Consider the following 8,852-nt stretch of genomic DNA (forward strand, 5'->3'; position numbering starts at 1 on the left):
TGGATCTCTTGGCACAGGGGCCTCCTGCGCCGTATGGAAAGGACTGTTCCTAGGGTGCTCTCAGAATGGGATTTCTGGGTCCCACGAACCTTGTGTGTTGGACAAAGAGGCAGAAAGAGGGGTTCCCGGCTGGAAAGCCCAAACCACAGCTCTTCAGATGGGTAGGGAAGGGCAGACAGACTTCCGGCCCCAAGCAGTGATCTGGACCTCCAGAGGCCTTAGGACGACTTCACTGAGAACACGCAGAATCCGACCCAGCCACAGCGTCCTCTATACCTAGCTCTGTTTCACTTTCTCTGTCTCTCTCCCCTCCTCCTCTTTCTCCCTCTGATTCTGCCTCTCACTGTCTGCCTATCCTCCGTCCCTCCCTGTCTGTCTCTGTCTCTCTCCCTCACAAGCACACCACCGCGGGTCCCCCCCCTCCCCCCCCTTCTTTCTCCCCCCCCCCCCCCCCCCCCCGGCATATGCTATTATCCTTTTCCTTAAGACTGTGATTTACATGCCATGGAGTCTCCCTTCCCCAGGGAAACCTACAGTGCCTTTGTCCTTAAAAGAGGCAGGGGATGGTGGGGCTGAGGGCAGACATTATTTGAACAGGTGTGAGGACATACATAGGTCTACTGCCTCGGACTGAGGCCATTCTGAAGCTTTTCGGGGGCGTGGGAGATCACACTGTTCCCGGTGCGTGCGTGTGTGTGTGTGTGTGTGTGTGCGCGCGCGCGTGCAGGTGTGTGGGGAGGGAACCCGAATGGGGCACCCCCAGACCGACCGCTTCGGCTTTGGCGCTGGCATGTGGAGGATCTGGAATCCAGGGCCCTCTGGAAAGGACGGATGTGAGACGGACACCCTCTTCTTCCCGTCTTGAAAGCAGGAGAAAAACCTTCCTCTAGAAGCCCAAGTTCAAAGCCAGCTGTTTCAAGGAACGTCTGCCTCTGGCAAGGGGGAGGGGGAGGGCGAGGGCGAGGGGGCGGCCTGGAGGCAGCCTGGAGCACCCACGGCATGCATTCAGAAACCTCGTGCATCTCTCTTCCGGTGCTATCTTTGGGGGGACGTGGTACTCTTGGGCAAGTCCTCCGAACGATAGTGGAAACAAACATCTGTCTTCTCTCCCACACCTGGTGAATGCAGACAGACACACTGGAAGAGCACCCACCCTCCCTTTTCCCCCAAAGGACTCTTGTCACTGTACAGACGGGGGGGGGGGGGGGTGGCCCACGGGGGTGTCACACGCAGTCTTGGTGGCTCGTCTATGTTTCCAATCCGCCCAGGCAGTGCAGGCGGCCACCACTGCTGCTGCCACCTCTCACCGATCGTTCATCCTGTCCGTCAGTGCTATGACAGCACTAAGCTCTTCAGGGAGAAAATGCTCCCTGCCTTTCCTCTCGGAGGGCACACTGAGGGCACCCACTCCCATTAACAAAGTTTATTCACCTTGACAGGAAGAAAAGAGCTTGGGGTTTTTCACACCGCTGCAGATGACACTTTCCTACCGACTCTGGAATTCTCTTGCTCATTCTCCGGTGGGCCCGCCCCCCCATTTCAGGAGAGGGTGTTTGGTTCTGGGTTGGGGTGCGTGTGTGCGCGCGCGTGTGTGTGTGTGTGCGTGTGGGTGTGTCTGTGTCTTGCTTTTTCATTTTATTGGAATACAGTTGACTGACAAAGTTGTATGAACTTACAGGGTTGTTTCTGGGTGTTCGTCATGGCAGTGAAAGGAAACACCAGGATTTCCCTAGAAAGCCATCCCGTTCACCTGATCGGTGGCATGGAGGACATTCACATCCTCCTTGAGTTTCGCATTTGAAAGTGAGGGGCGGGTGCGTGCAGCAGGTCCCCCACCCCCACCCCACCCCGCGCCCCGAACGTGCCTCCCGCAGTGGCACTAGGAGTGTGTGCAATGAAAGGGACAGGACACCAGACACCAGAGGACCATTCTGACCCTCCTTTCCTTCTCTCTTCAGAAAGCAGGAAATAAATCTCTTGGGTGAAAGAAAAGTGTGCTCCCTGCCACGAAATTTGGGGGGGGGGGGTGTCGGGTTGGCGATAAGGACTTCACTGCTCCCATGGCTCCTGCAATGTTCACGAATCCTCCAAATCCTCAAGGCAAGATGGTTCACAACCAATACATGAGCGAGCTGTCAGAGACACCAGGGACTGAAACACTCCGTATTAGGGAGGGGTCCTCACTCACTTTCATGCAAAGGCAGCCACAACAGCAGCCTTTTCAAAGATGGCTGCAGGCAAGGGGGTGGGGGAGATGATGGAGAAAGTGGTGGTGGCGGCGGCGGCGGCGGCGGCGGCGGCGTGGCAGACTTGGATCACGTCCATTATGTTCATTCAACAAACAGTCGGGGCGATGGGAGAATGGCCGCTTGGTGGTCTGGGTTTCTCCAGGCTCCCTGGCCCACTCCCTGCCCCACACCCCCAACCCCCCACACCCCCTTGGACATGGGCAGGAAGGTTTCTAGAGAAGGCAGTGCCTGACCTGCTGGCTCTGTCACCCTGGGGGGAGAACATTTCGGAGAGTCGCCAGAGGCTTCAGACTTCCTACCCCTCTCCCTCCCCCACTCTGAACCCTGGTAACTAGACTTCATTCAACCGACACTTAGGATGGGTCATCCAACTGTTCTCTCATGAAGGAAGGAAGGAAGGAAGGAAGGAAAGAAGGAAGGAAGGTCGGTCGGTGGGTAGGTGGGTGTGTTTTCTGCGTGGGGTGAAGCCTTCCCTCCCTCGATGCAAGCCTGATATCCTCACCTGTCACAGAGACTGGACCCCTAAAAAACTACTGTGTCCGGTTTTCTCCCATTTAGGGGGTTCCAGAGTGTGTGTGTGTGTGCGTGTGCGTGTGCGTGTGCGTGTGTGCGTGCGTGCGTGCGTGCGTGTGTGTGTGTGTGTGTGTGTGTGTTGAGGGCCACACCCACGGCATATGGAGGTTCCCAGATGACGGATCGAATCGGAGGCTTTAGCTGCTGACCTCCTACACCACAGAAACAGGAATGCCAGGTCCGAGCCGCGTCTGGGACCAACACCACAGCTCACGGCAACACCGGATCCTTTACCCACTGAGCGAGGTGGACAGGCATCGAACCTGCAACCTCATGGTTCCTGGTCGGACTCATTTCCACTGCGCCATGGCGGGAACTCTGCTTTGTGGTTTTGGCGTTTGGATTCCAGAAGGTGGCGTAGGGGTCCCTGTTCGTCGTCTATTGGATAGAGACTCTTTTGTGTGTGTATATGTTCATCCCATCCTCCTCATGGATCCCTCTCCCCCGCCCTCATGATTTCTTTTCCCCCCTCTGCTTTTTAGGGCTGCCCTCGTGGCATATGGAAGTTCCCAAGCGAGGGGTTGAATCGGAGCTACGGCTGCTGGCCTACGCCACAGGCACAGCCATGTGGGATCCGAGCCGCGTCTGCGACCGACACCACAGCTCACGGCACTGCCTGCCGGATCCTTACCGCCCCCCTGAGCGAGGCCAGGGATCGAACCCACACCCTTCCCTGCAAAGGTTCCTCGTCGGATGCGCTTCCATGGTGCCACGACAGGAACTCCCCCGTGATGGTTTTTTTTCACGCTGGTGTTCCCACCCACAAGGAAGGAATGGCCCAATATTCTGGAATCACCTAGAGGGGAAAAGACGCTGAAAAAGAACGGAGGGATAGATGGATGTAGATGGATCACTGAATCCCCTTGACTGTACACCTGAAACGAACACAACATTGTAAGCAAGCCCACTGTATGCCGAGCTAAAGCAACAACAACAACCAACAACCACAACAACCACAACAAACTTACATCTTAAAAAAAAAAAAAAAAAAAAAAAAAAAGATGTCCCCTGCAGTTCCCATCAGGGCTCAGCGGTAATGAACCCGACTAGGATCCGTGAGGATGTGGGTTCGATCCCTCCCCTGGCCTCGCTTGGTGGGTTAAGGATCCCGCGTTGCTGTGGCTGTGGGGTAGGCCCGCAGCTACAGCTCTGATTCGACCGTGAGTCTGGGAACTTCCATAGGGCTGGGGCGTGGGCATTAAAAAAAGATATACTATATGCATACTATATACATATGTAGGAGTTCCCGTCATGGCTGGACGAATCCGACTAGGAGGCCTGAGGGTGCGGGTTCGATCCCTGGCCTCGCTCGTTGGGTTCAGGATCGGGTGTTGCCGTGAGCTCTGGTGTAGGTCGCAGACAGGGCTCGGATCCCGCGTTGTGCTGGCTCTGGTGTAGGCCGGTGGCTACGGCTCCGATTGGACCCCTAGCCTGGGAACCTCCATGTGCCATGGGTGCAGCCCTAGAAACAGAAAATAACTACGTGTGTGTGTGTGTGTGTGTGTGTGTGTGTGTGTGTGTGTGTGTATACAGATAGATATAGATATATAGATATAGATATATCACCTAAAGGCCCAGGACTAGAGAAAGCATTGGGTCATTAGGATCTAAGAATCTTCTCCCCGCCCCCCAAATCCATCCATCCATCCATCCATCCAACCCACCCTCCCTCCCTCCCTCCCTCCCTCCCTCTCTCCATCTTTCACTTTTCCTGATAAAGACAAAGGGACAAAAATTGTTTGTTTGGTTGTTTCTTTGTTTGTTCGTTTTTTTCTCAAAAGTTGTACATCTACTTTGTAACTTATACCTCTGTCAGAGGGATGGAGAATCCTTGACCTTTTCCTCCCTACCCAAATCCTTCCAGAAATCAGAAACTCAGTGGCTGGAAAACTGGACTGGATCCTGAAGTTTTTCCAGTTGCCTTCCATCTCTGGCTACAACTCTCTTCATCAGCGTTTCCCATTTTCTCCCACCCTTTGGACCTGGCATCCTTGCGGATGAGAACACGTATCGCTTGTCCCGAGGCCCTGAAAACGGAAGCCCGTGGAGTCCCTCGATGAACACATCAGAGAAATGGTCTCTGAGAGTGAAACCATCACCCTGTGTTCATTTCTCTAAGAGCCCCTCGGAAAGTTGGCCCCAACACCTGACGGCATTCTCAGAGGGGCCTTTCAAAAGACTGAAGGGGCGTTCCCGTCATGGCTCCGTGGTGAGCGAATCCGACTAGGAACCGTGAGGTTGTGGGTTCGATCCCTGCCCTCACTCAGTGGGTTAAGGATCCAGCGTTGCCGTGAGCTGTGGTGTCGGTCGCAGACACGGCTCAGATCCCACGTTGCTGTGGCTCTGGCGTAGGCTGGCAGCTATGGCTCCGATTCGACCCCTAGCCTGGGAACCTCCATATGCCATGGGAGCGGCCCAAGAAATGGCAAAAAGACAAAACAAACAAACAAACAAACAAACCGAGAAAACAAAAGACTGAAGGGACTTTCCCCTCTCCCTCTCTCTTCCCTCTGTCTCTCTCTGTCTCACTCACTGTCTCTGTCTGTCTCTCTGTGTCTCTCTCACACGTACACGCACACACACACAGAGTCACCGGCTCCGTTCTTCATATGTAACAGTTTGAAAGTTCCAGGAAAGTTTGGCAGCCCAAACCGGCCTTGGTACTCCAGCTCCAATTAAGTCTCAGAGACAGAGTTTTGGGTGAAGCATAAAGAACAGCTTTATTGCTTTGCCAGGCTAAGGAGGCCACAGCAGGCTAAGGACCTCAAAACTGTGTCCTCCCTTGAGAGGGGATAGCAAGGGGTTCTATAGGTTTAGCTTAATGGTGGGCATGGGGGTGGCGGAGCTGTCTAGAAGCATCAGGGTGCTTGCATTCTCCCTGGATAGGAGATTAGGATAGACCATTTCAAAGTCATCAAGGCTGGAGTCAGGTGGTCCATGGAATGTTTCTAGTGTCTTTGGGGTTATGGCATTTTGACCTTCTCTCCGGAGTGAAGATTGCTCATCCACGGGGTGGGGGGGGGGGCGCAATCCTTAGGGAGTGTTTCAAGGGTAGAGAAAACACCAGGTTCACTACAACTCTGACTCGACAGTAGTCATTAGTCATAAGTTCGTGGGCCAAGGCAAGCCATAACCTAATGGAGACTATTTCAAAGTAGCTTTTAGCTGTAACAATGTCTCTGGCTCCAACACACCAGCACTCCCGGGCTTGAGCTTGGTTTCAGTTTCAGAGGAGGGAACTCTGGCTCCAAGGATTAACCCCTTCGTTCCTTTGGTTTCTGTGGGCCTGGTTCGGGGAGCCCATCCACATCACCGCCTTTTGAGAGGCCATCTGACAACTGTTTCACCAAAGCGACGTCATCTCAAAACAAGGAAACCAGTTCCATAAATGGAGGATCTCTCCCTTCCCCCTCCCTCCCTCTCCTTCTCACTCTCCTCTACCCACAGCTCATGGCAACGTGGGATTCGTAACCCAGTGAGCGAGGCTGAGCATGGAACCTGCCACCTCATGGTTCCTAGTTGCATTTATTTCCACTTCTGCACCACGATGGGACCTCCCCAGCTCAGTTTTTCACACGTGAGGTTTCCCGGGACGTTTCGGAGGAGGCGGACCCCAAACGTGTCTCCATGCCCTGTGTGGGTGATTCCTGTGAGGTAAAATGACTTAAGGACCGGCCCACACCAAAGGGACACTCTGGCCCTCCTTTCTGGCCCCCAGACAGCAGGAGATGAAAATCTCCTCCTCGTGCAAAGGAAGATGGCAAGTGAAGATGTCCATTCCCACACCAAGGCCAACATGCTCCAGAAGTTTTGCGGGGTTTCCCGGGTTGGGAAATGGCGGGGGCTCCTTTGGCCTGACACGAGGCGAGTTTCGTGCACACATCCTCCCCCACCCCCCTCCATGCAGTCTGCGAGGGGCAGCCTGAGGGTAGGGAAATTGGGGAAAGAGGGGAAAAAAAACACTTTCCCTAAAGAGAAGCTCCAGGAAAAGTCACCACCTCTGACTTGACTGGAGAGTTTCTGCATTTGAATGAAGTGATTGAACCCAGGCCCTGAGGCCTGGATCTTCCTGATCTCCCCTCCCCCCCTTCCCGGGCGTGAGTCCAGGCGATTTGGGAAGCGAGAGGCGGCGCAGCAGGGATGGCGGCCGGGGGTGGGGGGTGGGGCGGGCAGCTGGGGCCGGGAGTGGGGGGGTGCGGGACTAATGAACCAGCGCCTGCCTGCCTGCCTGCCTGCCTGCCTGCCTGCCTGCCTGAACGAGCCCCTCCCCTCCCCCCCCACCCCCTCCCCACGCCCACCCGCCTGAGGGCGGGGATGGGGCCTGAGAGCTACGGGAAACTTCTTTGCTAGCTACTTGTCAGGGAGTGATCCCAGCTCAAAGTCCCTTTGCTTATTTCGGAACAAGGTCTGAGTCTCAGCTAGTACAGAGTTTCTGAATGTCTCGGCACATGGACTGGCCTGCACCAAACAAGCAGACAGGAAGAAAAATGAACACACAGAAACCCAGCTGGTCTCCTTCTCCCAGAGTCTCTCTTGGAGAAATTACCTTAAGCTCAGTGACTTTGCCCCGTCTCCCTCTGGTGCAAAGCCATCCCTGGAGGAGCCAGGTCTTACATGAGCAGGGCAGGGCAGGGCAGCACCACCCAGGTGAGCTGGAGAGTGGAGAGTCAAGTTGATAGATACCCCAAATGTGGCTGGCCAGGGGTCTGGGTTAGCATTCCGTGTGAACTCACACACCCAGGCACCTAGCACCGATTTCCCCATGTTCTTCCGACCGTGATTCTCACTCTTCTTCTGTCCCCCCCCCCCCCCCACCTTCGGCTTTTTGCCTTTTCTAGGGCCGCTCCTGCGGCATATGGAAGTTCCCCTGCCAGGGGTCCAATCGGAGCTGTAGCCGCTGGCCTACACCAGAGCCACAGCAACGCGGGATCTGAGCCACATCTGCAACCTGCACCACAGCTCACGGCAATGCTGGATCCTTAACCCACTGAGCAAGGCCAGGGATGGAACCTGCAACCTCATGGTTCCTAGTCAGATTCATTAACCACTGAGCCACAATGGGAACTCTGACTCTCCCTCTTCCCTGCCTGATACCTTAAGAGCCTGATCGTTTGTGGGGAAATGAAATCCCAGCTGGCAAGAGCCACCTTATCTTCCCAGCACACGAGAAAAGAATAGGCGCAGGCTCACATCCATCTTATGTTTCTATGCCTTGCCCTGGCCCCACCGTTTCAGAAAGCTGTGTCCCTCCACCTGTCAAAAGCCAAAGCCCAGGAGTTCCCGTCGTGGAATAGTGGAAAGGAATCCAACCAGGAACCATGAGGTTGCAGGTTCGATCCCAGGCCTTCCACAGTGGGTTTAGGATCTGGTGGCATCACCTTGCGCTGCGGTGTAGGTTGCAGACGCAGCTTGGATATGATGGTGCTTGTGACTGTGGCATACGCCCCAGCAGTTGTAGGTCTGATTCGGCCCCTAGCCCGGGAACCTCCATATGATGCGGGGGGGGGGGGGGGGTAGGGGGTAGGGGGAGGCTGCAGCCAAAGCCCAAGGAAGAAAGACAATCAGAATGTTGCGTGGAACTCCTGGAGACTTAACAGCCACCACCAGTCATGACCATGGCTGTCAACCGACACCAGAGCCAAAGAAATGTCGGATCAAATAGGAACCTGCCACTTACACCAGTACTCACCACAATGCAGGACCACAAAAACAAAGGAACAAGAAACCAAAACTAAATAATTGCCCAGGAGCAGCAGGTGCAGGAAAACCATGCTGACTCTCACCCCCCAGAAGCCAGAGGTAACCTATTTATCACCCCACACGCACACACCTCAGCACCACCAGCACCAGCACCCCACCCCCCCACCCCAGGATCGAATCTGCATCCTCGTGGGTGCTCCTCAGCTTTGTTACCAATGAGCCACAATGGGATCTCCCCAATCCAGGTTTTTATGTTTCTTTTTTTTTTTTTTTTTTTACCCTTGCTTTCTTCGGGTGGCACTCACGGCACACGGAGGTTCCCAGGCTAGG

Source organism: Sus scrofa, chromosome 8 (genome assembly GCF_054392235.1).
Source record: "Sus scrofa isolate SSC_HxYL_T2T_F1_AM1 chromosome 8, Sscrofa_HxYL_maternal_Yorkshire_Landrace_v2.0, whole genome shotgun sequence".
In the NCBI taxonomy this organism is placed as follows: domain Eukaryota; kingdom Metazoa; phylum Chordata; class Mammalia; order Artiodactyla; family Suidae; genus Sus; species Sus scrofa.